At 36.2% G+C, this 14,739-nt stretch overlaps 1 pseudogene; it reads right to left on the bottom strand.

Annotated features, from left to right (window-relative positions):
* Positions 1–1,361: 1,361 nt before the first annotated feature.
* LOC119999474 lies at positions 1,362–14,670 on the bottom strand (annotated as a pseudogene).
* Between the last annotated feature and the right edge of the window lie 69 nt (positions 14,671–14,739).

Below are 14,739 nucleotides of genomic sequence, written 5' to 3'. Positions count from 1 at the left end.
GGTGGACCTTGTGATTTGATCAATTGGGCTGTTAATGGGCTTAAAGTTCGGGCGGGCTTGGTTAAACTATTTAACGAACAATATAATAATATCATATACCTTTATATATAACACGGAAGAAAATTCACGGTTTAGAGAGAAAAAAAGACTAGAAATAAAGAGGAGAGAGAGAGAAACGAAGATTCATGTGTCTTTTTTTTTTTTGATAAAAAAGATTCATGTGTCTTTGTGCCAAGTTCGTGTATACAATAATGCTCTCTTTCAAATTCATGTATTTAGGGGGTGATTGAGTTCCCATCTTTGATGATATGATCCACGAATGCCTTTCTCAACAAAACAATACCCATGAGGGTCTTAGTTGAACACGCCCATGGCCCAAATATCCGGTCAACAAACACTAAATTCACAAGAGTCTTAGTTGAGTACAATAAACCTCATGCCCAAGTAAATTGACAACTAGACCCACGAATTTTTTGAGCCACGCCCAAAAAGCCTATAAGAGCCTGAACAGTCTATCAAAAAGCCCAAGAAAGCTAGTCCCAACAGGCCCACAACAAAGGCTCATCTATCCTATGAAGGTTCCAAGCCCACGTCATGAGGAAGCTCCTTCAAACAATCCTTGGGCCCAATCAAAGCCCAAGGTCCATTAGCCTGGTCGACATGTATGAGCTATAAATATGAGAGGTCACACCCTCATTAACATTCTCAACTACTCAAGGTATATTTCTCTCACTCTCTCTAAAAGCCTCTCACTACATATTATCTCATGGGTAACTAACTTTACCGTTGGAGTTTTCTTGGCCGACACACTATACCGGGTGTCCAAGCTTCACGGTTTACATCTAGTGTGATCTTACAAAATTGTCGAAAGTCTCGTTGGATATTTCATTAATTACATACTTTTGGGTCTACAACATCTTGTCGTGTAAAGAAGTCAAAACTCAAAACAATCAGTAGAAACAGGAAGTCATACTTGGGTGTTCTGCATGACGATGTAGTAATCGTCAGTCCACCGCAGAAAAGAGACCCAACTGTGATTACTGTCAACAGGCCTGACAAGACTCGGCCACGTTGTGATTTGTTCCGCATCAATGTATACTCTTCTTGAAAGTTCCTTATCAAGGATTTGACAGCCGACTTGAAAATGGTGGATCTCAAGAGACAAAAACCATAGCCAATTCTAGCTTATTACCGAGTTTCTGCATTGATAGGAGACCAAGCCGAGTTTTGAATTGCATGAGTGCAGTAACGGCTGGATCTTCTTATTTTCATGCATTGATTTGTTCCCCATCATCAATAGGTATCGTGGAGTAAAACTTACCATATCTTCTTCCATTCGCATTACTGTAAAGGCAACAGTCTGTTAATCAATTTTTTGTGAAATGTTTCACAAACCATTGCCTATCTACAACATTATGCTTCTTTTGCTTGCCATTCAGGTTCAAGAATCGTAATGGCTTTTGCTGGAAGATGTGAATATATGTTTCAATTTCTGCTTCAAAATTTGAAGGAAATTCTGGTTAGGGCTCTTTAATCGAAACAATCAATGTTTCTTTGATTAGCATATATACTTTATGAGGGGGTCAAGGGAGTTTCCAACTTTCAATTTCAATGGTGATTATTGTAATGCCACCTTAATTTATGGTTGCCGACATTACACTTCCTCAGTTGATGCATTGAAGTAACCTCTTGAGTGGAACTGTGGAATCACATTGACCCACCCAGCTAGACGATGCATTTAGGCACAGAATGTAAGAACGGAGGCCAATGGAGTATTCAGAGAAAATTGAGGACTTTCAACTTACCATAGGTGTTTTCATACTCACCTGATGCTAAGCTCTGCTTCGAGTGCCGGATATCACCTACAACTTTCTGCAGAGACAAACGACCAGCTCTGTTAAGAGATTTCACAAACCTAATCTATACATTAGGGAGACAGTTAGCAGCATCTGATTTTCAATGCAAAACAAATTATGTAGCACACAAACAAAGCACTGAGAAATTATGCATTGGACCGAGTCTGCTAAAACATTATAAAGCATGGGTTTCTCAACTTGGCACTTCCACTAGTCACGTCTAAGACTGAATCAACAACCTTTTCAGTTGCAACCTTCTCATTGAATCGTTATAACCCACCAAACATGCGCTAAACTACATCCCAAGTCTCAAGCATAGGAACCCCAAGTCACTCAGCACCACAGATTTCACACCACTATATTGTCAAGAAAGGACAAAAAAGGGAGACATGGATTATAACTGTGTCCATAAATATCTCCTCTCTCTGTCCTTTGTGCCCATATTTGCCTATATAAAGGCTTATGCAATAGAAGACACGGTATTCACCATAAATCTTCTCTTCGTACATATAATCCCTTTATATTTGTGATGATGAAGTCAATATAAAGATCTGAAGAATTCAAGGCATCTAACAGATTTTTAACACGTCGAAACTAAAAAGCACATCAGTAGTTCAGTACAAGGGAGGAGCACTTTTCTTTAATACCCATCTCCAATTTTAGATTTAAAGTTGAACTAATGTACATTACCCAAAACACTTTTCCCTATCTACTAATCCTTTAAAACTTCCTCAACATTTGATATATTTATACTCGTCAAAAAACCAGTACCTGATAAGATTCATACCTGAGTCAATTTACATGCAGAGAGCTCAAGAATAACCTCTAAAAAATATATCTGCAATAGTTAGAGCACTTGCATTGGTTACTCTAAAACATTGTCTGTTGCTACAATAGCGAGAGATACAGATTTTCATCCAATCCCACTTGCATTGGTATCTGTTCAAAATACATAAAATTCAGACATCCGACTTTTGTCAATAACGCTGGCGCACTCTTATTGAGTCGGTAAGATTAAAAAATACTATTATATTGGCTCTCTTTTGGTAAAAAATTGCCCAGATGGTTTTCTACGTAACAATTTTTTATTCGGATATCATTTCATTAAAACATTAAAATATTAAAATATTCAAGCATTAAGAGATACATTAATTATTTGCACTAATATATTTTTATTTATAATTAATATTAATTATTTTGTCTAAAATTAATATATAACCTATAATATATTTCGTAAACATTTTAATTCTTACTTGAAATGATATAATATACATAAGGAATAATAAAATAAGAAGAAACTAATATTTTAATACTGTAGAGATTTAGAATAGAGATACCGATGCAGTGGTTGTTGTATAAAGAATCTGTAAACTATTAAAAAGTGACATTTTGTAGATAAAATAGAGAATCTGTTAAGAGATACCAATGTGAATGCTCTTAGGCACAATCAATACAGATCATCAGATCAACAATAGGAAAATAACATTTACCAGGGCAGCAGCATGCGCTTCTTGCAGAATGTTTCCGTCTATCTCCAACCTGGCAATAGGAAACTCTGGAACGTGTCCTGATTGTTTTTTACCATGAAAATTACCAGGTCCACACGCAAGAAGATTCATATTTGCCAAATAAAAACCATCTGATAATTTTTCCAGCACCTTTAACTGTTCTAGGCTACTTGCCGTTGATGCCCAAATATACATTTAGACTTCTTCACACCCCGACCAACTCGCCCTATAAGTTGGTGCAACTGAGCTATTTCAAGACAACCATCATAGATGCATCTGGAACATCGACGACAATCTCAATTACTTGAGTCGAAAAAAGCATACGTGTTTCCCCATATCTAAAGCGTCTCAATGCTTCATCTTTCTCATCACTCTTCAGTTTTCCGTGTAACAACCCACAGTTATAATCCTCAAACCTCTCTGATATAACTTCAAGATCTGCAGAAGCAGCACGAAGTTGAGGCAGTTCCGCAGATTGTTCAATGACTGGATACATTAGATACACTTTTCCACAATTTTCCAACTCATTAAGCATCATCTGTTCCGCATGACAGGCTTTCAGGGGTCTAATAACATCAAAAGTAATGGAAAACAAATTCCCAAAATTCTTACTGTTACGCCTACCAAATTAGTAAAAACATTGTACAAGTCAAAAACATTGTACAAATCAATTCTCAAACCTGTCAATTATAAATTATGACGTTCAACTATATGTTTCAGAAACTAAGCTTAAGACAGCAATTGTTTCATCTCACAATCATTAAACAATGCAGGACCTCTACCTCTAAAATCAGAAATGGTCTCCTTTCGTGTCTTCATTTCTTGCGCCATCGCACATCTAGCGCAAACATTCTCGTTTATGCTATATTTATTCTTTTCAGCTAGTAATCTATTAATAGTAGTTACCCTTCAACTTCAAGGGTACTCTTTGATCACACAAAGGAATAGTTAAAGAAATTGCACATATTTGTTTTAACTTTTCTATTAAGAAATTGAATTCGCCAAAATCAAGTTTCAGGCATTCAAACTTTACTGGTTCCATCCACACAATCTAGGAATAAAAAATTAAGTAGAATTTAATAATAGCCATAATCCTGTAATATTCTCTGTTTCCAATAACAAAAGAAATAATGGAAAAAGAACATTCACAATGATTTGTCTCTTTCCAGCAACACTTCTGATATAAGATAAAGAAAGCTCTTCAAATTTCCAAAAAGCAATATATAGTTTTGCCTCAACTAGTAAGCAAATATCTTATGCAATTGATTTCACAACGCAATTTTGAAGATAGTAAGTACTAAAATTTATCACTAATTGCCTTATTGTCTTGAAAAGCAGAAAACAATTGTAATGCTAATCAAATTTGGAACTATTACATCATTGAAGAAGTTCCATGAAGCATCTTGTTTAAAATATTAAACAAGTAAAATGATAGACACGAAACCATTACCTTGCATACATTCTCAAAGCCATTCTCATTTTTTTCAATAAGGTATGTCAACTGGAACTCTTCTGGGAGGTAAGCGAGATCTGTGTTTTAGAATCGATCTATCGAAGTATTAAATGAAAGGGGATATGGAACTAAATCACAAACTTTAGGAATTTGTGGGGTCTATTCAGCAATAATAGCACAAAACTTCATAATTTCCTATCCTTGCTGGAAAGTTTTAATTCTTAAGACTTCGAATCTATCGAATCAACCATTTTTTTTTTCCAGCTTTCCTCAAGCATTCGCTGCAAATAATGACCTAATGTTAAGTTCTTTCCCTGATCAGACCTCTTCTATGAAAACCTTGTGTACAAGAGTTGCTAAACTCTCCATTACAAATAATAGTATTTCTCCCTTATATAGGACTCAAAAGAGGATCAAGTTAAAGCATAATGTTCATTAATAGAACGCAAGATGGGTGACATTCAACGGTACCATATGCTAGTACTTTCTAAGTGGATTATTAGTGGTGGTGGACATAAAAATCAGAGCCTGACATGGTTTGCATCACAGCACATAGTTGATTATTTCTGGTAACATGAAGAATAAGGATAGAAAACCAATCTACCAATCCGATAAAGGTTCCAGGTTTCAGGTTTGTTCCCATGGAAACAATGCTTATTGTACCATGTGGGTTTTCGTTCTATCTTGGTGGTATCTTTTCCTGTGAGAAAAATCAGTTCAAGGCTAAGGATGTTTGCAATGTTTCAAGGACAGTCCGAATTCCTAAGGAATCCACAGAATCCCCTCACTAGATTAAATCTGTGACCTTTCCTGAATGCAGCATTGAGTATTAGGACTACACCCCACGCACAGGCCCAAGGGTATTCCTTGATCTTATCATGGTGTTTTGTTTGTTGATGTTAATCATGGCAGTTACGAGACCAGCTTAGCAATGTACTCAACGTACTCGCAAAGTATATGGCAAAACTTGGAAGGCAGCAATCTAACACAGTGTTCAGAAGATTGAAGTATGTACTTGGGCCTTTGCATCAAGTGAAAGGGGAAACACAATCTCAACACACATAGATCATGTGCAAATGATATCGATAACCAAGCATATATTTACACGTGCAAAGATTTGATTGTCACATTGAAACTGAAAACCTCTTTGAGTTATAGCATTGGCCTCCAACTAATGGTTAACTCAACATACTCGCAAATCGTAAGGCAAATCTTGGAAGGCAGCAATCTAACAGTATTCAGAAGATGGAAGAATGTACTCGGGCCTTTGCATCAAGTGAAAGAGGAAACACAATCCAGCCACACATAGATCATGTGCAAATGATCTCGATAACGAGGCATATATTTACACGTGTAGGAGGGCCCATTAGTTGGAGGCCAATGCTATACCTCAAGAGCTTTTCAGTTTCAATGTGACAATCAAAGAGTCATTCATCAGGCTAAACATCAGTTTATTGTTCCAAGAACCACTCATATAGGTATGAGGTTTCATAAGGTCAGGGAGATAACTGCTCAACTTAAAATGCTTCTAAGATCGATCCACCAATCAGAAAGGCAAACTGGTATGTTAACAAAACCAACCGCCACAAAAGTCAAAGTTGTTGCTTACTCTAACAAAAGCCACACAATAAACCATGGGGCTTAGAGGTGGGCAAATCTATCACATGACAAAGGAGTGGCTACAGTGCAGTTGACCGCTACATCCCATAAGAATGGAAGTAAACCATTTAACCCACAGCTTCTCAATGAATCAAATGCTCAATAGGACAATCAGCCAAAACCTTTATCTTGATGCATCTTTAGAAGGTGCATATTTTCCCGGGTCACGATTGTTGAAACAAGTGACTCATTCAATAATAGAGTAAGCAGACAAGGCCATTGGTTGGCGTGGTGCAAGGGGAAATCAAATGCCTCAACAGGGAGTGCTATTGTATACCCAATTTTTAACAGACTTCATGGAAGAACCTTCCTCTTATACATAAGTAGACACATTGTTTAACCACAACACATCCCTGAACTACACAAAATCTGAGTGTCTGTCGCTTGTGTAATTATTACTTGTGTATTCATCTTTCTAGTTTTGGGTCCAATGTCTTGATCACATAACTGGAATGGAAACTAATAAAATGAAATCAAAGCACGAAAGGCATCAAAAACTTGAGTGTTCATAAAAATTAACCAAAATAGAGCTTTTCCAACTTTTACCAGTTCAAAAAGTTCAGAAACTCAAGTAATATATGCTAAGAAGAGGGACAATGCAAAAGACAAGGATGGAAGTAATAAAAGAACGATATAGACAATATAATATTAGTAAAAAGTGTAGCTTTAGACCAGGTTGAATGAAAAGACAATCCAAAGTAGCGGACCCCAAATAAACTTTGTTAGATTCATGTAGCTGACTCCAAATATTGGGGCTTACAGCTTTCATAACGAAAGGGAATTCCGTGGTTCAGATTTTGCTGTTAGCGAAACCAAATTAGTATTCGTTAAGAACTACTGCAAAGCTGCAAAGTTTTTATTCGCTCATAAAGTGCAGAGTCTTTCTTTATTCACTAATAAAGTGCAAACTGCAAAGTCATCAAAACATATTAAGTGCACTCAACGCCGTTTGTTCAAATGGAAATTCCTTGAATAGTGTACTCATCATAAAACAACAAGGCGATACAATGGCATCTAGAACTTCTGCATAGTTCATAAAGTATTTCAAATGACATAATATTAAGCCAAGGGAAAGAAAACAACAGTACTGTTAAATTTACCTTGCCGGATCACACCAAAGCGATGTTGCTCATCCACCATGGCAATGCACAAAGCAAAGAACTCTACCTCTTCAGGTATTAAACTGTGTGTTCCAATAACCAACAAAATGTCTCTACTTTAGAAATCCTGCATAAAATAACGCCAATAACAGAAATCTCAAGATACAGAGGGAGACAATTCATGAACAATAATAGCACCAGAAATGAAAGCATGCCCGACGAATCATCTGTGATTGTTTTGAGCCAGTTAACAATGCAATAGTAGGTTTGGACTGGTCCTCCATTTTTTCTAGCAAACTAAGCAGGTGCTCATAATGCTGGACTGTCAGCAACTCAGTTGGAACCATGAAAGCAGCCTAAAGAAAAGATACGTAAATTAGTCATCATCATACAATGTACCAAATCCTCATGTGAAGTGTAAACTTAATCATCAGAACAGCAGCATATGGTTAAAACACCAAAAAAAGAGAAGCGAAACATATATATGTAAATCAAGAATCGTCCAATGCAATCTTTGCCACAAAATCAGCTGTGGAAGATTGATAGGTTAAAGATGCATATAGATGACATCTATACAATACCTTTGTGCAACATACCTGATACCCAGAGCCTATGACCTCCATACATGCCAGAAAGCCTACCAAAGTTTTCCTGCATCCAACGTCATCCTGAAAAGATGTATCAACATATTATAAAAGAAGCAGCAGCCAATTGAATACGTGTACAAGCCATTTTAGCTGGTAGAGCGACTAACGAATGGGAACGCTGAGTAAAATTGAAGACCTGTAAGAGCAGATTCATAGGGACTGGTCTCATTAAGATCCCATATAATTTCCGAGATAGCACATAGCCGACTAAAAAGTAAGAGAATATGGAAGAGCCTTTAAAAACTTCTTTGATAGACTGGACCATTCCCCCACGTATGTTGCATTCAGTTCAAGTTTTCTGTACTTATCCAGCAGCCGATCTTTCTCTACTTGTGAACCAAGACCTTCAAGCATTTGGAATAAGCGTCCAAGCTGCAGAGATATAGATTGCATTGTTGGCAAGACAAATTATATAACCTTAAGTCAGGAGATAAGTAATATGATCTTATACCATAATCAACATAAACAATTTCAACACAGAATTTAGATATTTAATGAGAAACAACAGTCTCATATGTCAGATTATCCATTAGTCAAAATCCAGCATATAATCAACTGACCTGAAGGTAGAAAAACTCATCGAATATGATCTTCTTTCGAGCCAAATCAGCAATCTCTTTATTTTTCGGTCGGCAAATTCCAAAATATACATGCATAATCAACAAAATATTCAGCTCTGGGCTGAAAAGTATAATCAACTGACCTGAAAGTAGAGAAACTCATCAAATATGAGCCTCTTTCGAGCCAAATCAGCAACCTCTTTATTTTTCAGTTGGTGAATTCCAAAATATACATGCATAATCAACAAAATATTCAGCTCTGCGCTGAAAAGTACACAAACTCTGCAAGAAATGTTGCTGCAGTTAAGTTTGCACACGGCAATAGCCATGCAGATGTCGTATCATAAAAAAACAAGGTAAAAAACAACCAATAAGATGTGCAAGAAACTTTACAAGAACAAATTCAAACTTGAGCATCTATACTACAGAAAGACATAAGAAGAATTTACAGAAACTAAGTTGGATGCCAATACTTTATGTTAACATATTTGGATTCCTTTCGTAGGATTCTAGTGTTCAGTAAACCCCAAAATATTCAGTTTCAGTTTACAATTTTAAGTTAGTTGGGATTTTTCTTTTACCTATAAGGGCTGGAAGACACTGCATTCCACATAGGATTAGAATTCAGAAAAAGCAAAAAAAAGTTGGAAGGATGAAACACGAGGACTTCCCAAAGGTCATCAATCCTAGTACACTCATGACTCATACGATTAGAATTGAGTTTGTGAACCAGTAAGCCAACTTTAAAAACCCTGTGATATAACCTATACCAAAACCCATGCGCAAAAAGTCTCAAGCATCATAAAAAAAATCAACTCAGAGTCATGTATGATGCTGTGGTCATTCCTTCCATATTCACTGTTGAGCATCCCTAATCTCTAATATATGGGCAATGAAAAACATAATCATTTTGGTACTCCTTACAAATAGCTCATTTGTACTACTTTCTCTTTGCACCACTTTTGGTACTTAACAAAAGTACAATTCAAAAGAAATATTATAAATTATGGGCGATTAAGCAAAATTTTATCAGAGATTCCAAGAACGACAAGATAAACTTTCATTGCACAACATCAAACGAATAATTATTAACCCAAACTCAGATACAGAGACAAATATTCATGACACAACAAAACTATATCTTTTCAAATAGAAATAAGCAAATAATTCATAGGAAAGCAAGGTCCCTCACATCATGGAGAGATAAAAGCCCAAACTCCTGAGTGATTTCTGTAGGAATTGGATTAACATCAGCAGGCAATTATTCTAAAGCCCTGGAAGTTATTAAAAAGTGTAACTATGACTTTGCATATCAGTACAATCACAAGATTACAAACTCAAAACCAACTCTTCCCATACTTCAAGGAAATTTAAGCAAAATGATATTATAAGTAAAAACCAATTCCCAGTCCAAAAATGTGAACCCACGATAGGTACATGACAGAATACATTTAAGCTATAATACAGAGGCAGGTGCGTATTCCATTGGGAATACAACGAATGTGATGGCCAAAAGCCTATAGAGGTGATCATTTCACTCAAAAGAACAGTCGTTATGCCTTCTGTTCTTCATCTCACTTTTTACGCTTAACATTCAAAATGCTTTTCTACACCACTATAATTTATGGTAAAACTACGACAACGTTTGGCTCTGGTAATCTCCAAACGATGTCATTATCCAGAAGCAGGACCGCATCCACCAAATGAATTCTTCGAATTCCATTTCTCAATACAATCCCATGCAGGGCATTCTTTCTTATAGGTGATGCAACAAAAAGATAAGACCAAAACTAAAAGAACAATCCTATGTGGATGAAATTTTTAAACTCTAGCAGGCAAACTCATCAGCTAAGCATTCTAGATAAAATCTCCCAACTTTTCAAGCTGTTCAACAGAGGGTACCATCATATAACAATTGATAAGATATTTCACCAGATATCACACATGGGACACGAATTCCATTGAGGCCAAGGAAGCATCAAAGCGATCAATAGCAGCCTTAAAACTTGGACCAGATTGTTTTCTGGTTCATTTATACCCATGCTTCAAAAAGGATATCACACATGGGACACGAATTCCATTGAGGCCAAGGAAGCATCAAAGCCATCAATAGCAGCCTTAAAACTTGGACCAGATTGTTTTCTGGCTCATTTATTTACAATCCATTAGAACTGATACCCACAAGCAAAGAGATTGCTATATGAGGGTAATTACTCCGGCTAAATAAATGAGGGAACGCACTCAAAAGTGCACGAAGATGAATAATAGGAGCATGCAAATGGAAACAATTTCCCGTTCCTTTTGTGTAGCTTTTGAAGTATTTGCTAACGATGAAAAAAAAAATCTCTATTGCATAAGAATACGTTCAAAGCAAAATGACAAAGAATGGTAAAAGAGTTTGCATCAACATTCAGTGGTAGGCATGCCTATCATCCTTAGTCCAAAAACCTAAAACCATAAGCCATAACTCTAGGGTTTGGAAGAGCCTTATTGGAGCACAGATAGCTTTGGCTCAGATTTCATTTGGTATCCATGACCAAACCCAAAATAATTACTGCATTTTTTAATCCTGCATTTTCTGGAAATAAAGATAAACGAGGTGTATTTTCATGACCATTTATATTTGCACCAGGAGAGAGAAATGGTTAATACAAAAACCTTTGAGACTTCCCTATTAATGTCATCACGATCATCGTCATTCGACCTCATACCAAATATTGGGGGTTGGCTAAATAAGTCCACGGCTCCAAACAGGCCTTTGGAAAAATTTAATGATAATTATATTCCATCACATCAAACGGGTCAAATTACCAAAACAGACTTCACCATTGACAACCAACAGCACACACGAAAAAGGCCAATTTAGTAGGAGAAAACGGAAACTCTTCAATATGCATAGAAATATAATAGTAGGAAACAAAAGAGACATAAGATCCAGATCTCAAAATAAAAATAAAATGGATTCTGCACATAATTTCGCTCCAAACACGCTTTTGGCAATTCAATAAAAGTTTTATCAAACAGAACAAAAATAAACTTCAAAATTGATGACTATGACAAGGTGCAAAAAGCCCATATTGGATAGGGGGAATCCAAATACCAAATCTTTAAAAAAAAAGGAATTAAAAACTCGAAAAAAAGAAGAAGAGAAAGATAAGATCCAGATAATAACAAATTTACTACCCACCCCAATTCTCCAAAATGAGAAAAAGCTTGGATTCAGGAAGACGTTTGGAATAACTAAGGCTAAGTAATGACATCAAATCACTTGTAAAGCCACCTTCATTATAACAATAAGTCATACAGCTCGGTCACATATCCTCGCATCCAATTTCACGGACATTCACTCCATTGAAAGTCAAGTTATGAAATTTTGTTCCGGACATGTCCAACACCACATTTTCAGTGGTTATATAATAGGCCTCCACATAAAGTGAATGTAACCAAGATGGGGGTTCATGGTTCATAACCAAGCCGAGGGTCCATAGTTCATGAAGTGAATGTAACCAAGCCGAGGGTCCATAGTTCATGAAATGAATGTAACCAAGCCGAGGGTTCATTGTTCATAAAGTGAAATATAACCAAGCTGAGGGTCCATAGTTCATGAAGTGAATGTAACCAAGCCGAGGGTCCATAGTTCATGAAGTGAATGTAACCAAGCCGAGGGTTCATTGTTCATGAAGTGAAATATAATCAAGCCGAGGGTCCATAGTTCATGAAGTGAATGTAACCAAGCCGAGGGTCCATAGTTCATGAAGTGAATCTAACCAAGCCGAGGGTTCATTGTTCATGAAGTGAATGTAACCAAGCCGAGAGTTCATTGTTCATGAAGTGAAATATAATCAAGCCGAGGGCAGGGATAAAAAGTAAATTTAAAAATAATATAGCTCGAGATAGAGCATAGTGAAACAGCATCATAGGAAATCCTATAACAATAGAAGTTATTCATAAGTCAAATTGAATTATGATATCGTATAAAAAAATTGATTGAAAATGAAAAAGAAAAAAAAGAGAAGAGTTTTCCATTTTAGCCCAATTAGAAAAGACATGAAAAAAGAAACATATACAAGCAGAGAGATAAAAGCATCATTCTTGCCTAAAGCAAAATGAAAATGAAAGCAATTTTATGAGGATAAACCATCAGAAAACACTCATGCAGTTATGCACGTGAATGCACCTTATCAAGCAGCTTTGATGATCACCAATGCCACTTGTCTCATAACTATCTACTTTCTGCAGCAGCTTTCCAGCGTATTTATGCTTTGCTCCATAATGTATTTTTTATACTTTGGATAGGAGCAAATTATTAAACCTGTGAATGACATAGCCAGCTAAAAAGGGGTCAAACCTCCCTACTCACGCTTAAAGTGATAAGAAGAAGAATAATGTACAGTACCTCATCTTATGTGAATGTGTAAAACTGTAAGCATCATCGATAAAATCTAACAAGAGATACATTTTAAAAAGCTCCAAATCATAGTCATGGGGTAGAACTATAAATATGCATGTGCAATGCATCATCCTGAAAATTCTAAAAAGCTTTCAATGCGAATAGTCTGAAATAATCATGGGCTTTAATCTTCACAAGTTAGCCTTCCCCAAAAACTTGATGATTATAAATTTATAATCCACCATTGCATGCAAAATAACATGGTAAGCCAAAAGCCAAGCATCATTGAGAATGGATTTAGTCCCAAATGTGAATCTTAGAAAGAAAAAAACAATATATTACAGAATCAAAAACACCAAAAGGTCCATAGAAATTTATGTATACCACGACACATGATTGAATAACTGAGAGCATAAGTGCCATACAAAACAACCTTAGTGCACATACAGGACATTCCCAAATAACACAAGCATCTAACCCGCAGAAAAATATTTGATTCAATCATTATGGATAGCAAACAGACAACTAGAAATCATCAATTGCCATAAAAAAAAAATCATCAAACGTGTTATTAAGTGCAATTGTGTCTTTCAGCTTAGAACTCAAATTTTGAGTTTATATCTGAATTCATGAAGGAATTGTACGAAGATAGGACACTGTCTATTTGAAAAAGAATTCAAAACCAAACAATTCATGAAAACCAAAAGGTCCATAGAAATTTATGTATACTGCGCCACATGATTGAATAACCGAGAGCATAAGTGCCATACAAAACAACCGTAGTGCACAGACAGGATATTCCCAAATAACACAAGCATCTAACGGGCAGAAAAATATTTGAGGATAACAAACAACTGCAACAGACAACTAGGAATCATCGATTGCCATAAAAAAAATAGGAATTATCAAACGTTTTATTAACTGCAATTGTGTCTTTCAGCTTACTCAAAATTTGAGTTTATATCTGATTTCTTGAAGGAATTGTACGAAGATAGGACACCGTCTATTTGAAAAAGAATTCAAAACCAAACAATTCATGAAAACCCTAAGTTCACCGAGAAATTCTTCCCAACAATTCCCAGCAACCAAACAACGAAATTTGAAAACGAGATATTAGTGAAACTGAAGCCCTAGAGTGTCGTCAAACACCAGATTGCATAAGAAAGTTCAATACCCAAACAAGTTCACAGCAGCCAAACAAGGAAAGCCGAAAACCAGAGATTAGTGAAAAAGGAAGCTAGAGAATCGCCAAACACCAGTTCTTCTAAGAAACTTCGCTGCCCCAACAATTCCCCGGAACCAAAAAACTAAGATTAGAGAAAAAGGAAGCTGTGGAGGATATTGTACATACCAGATTATATGAAAACCTCGCCACGAATTAGGAAACGTTCGAACTGCATGAACATAGAGACGTTAGCGAACGTTTCCTAAATAAAACACTCCCAGCGGTTTGCGGGACGGAGACCGTAGGCGTTCATCCTGTCTTTTTTATAGTAATATCACCGACATATGCCAACGGTAATTTTACTTTTCAAATTTCGCGAACTCTTTTTTTTCCCCCTTTAA

Source organism: Tripterygium wilfordii, chromosome 6 (genome assembly GCF_013401445.1).
Source record: "Tripterygium wilfordii isolate XIE 37 chromosome 6, ASM1340144v1, whole genome shotgun sequence".
Classification (NCBI taxonomy): Eukaryota; Viridiplantae; Streptophyta; class Magnoliopsida; order Celastrales; family Celastraceae; genus Tripterygium; species Tripterygium wilfordii.
The sequence above is the reverse complement of the archived record's forward strand: the minus strand, read 5'-3'. Positions and strand labels throughout refer to the sequence as shown.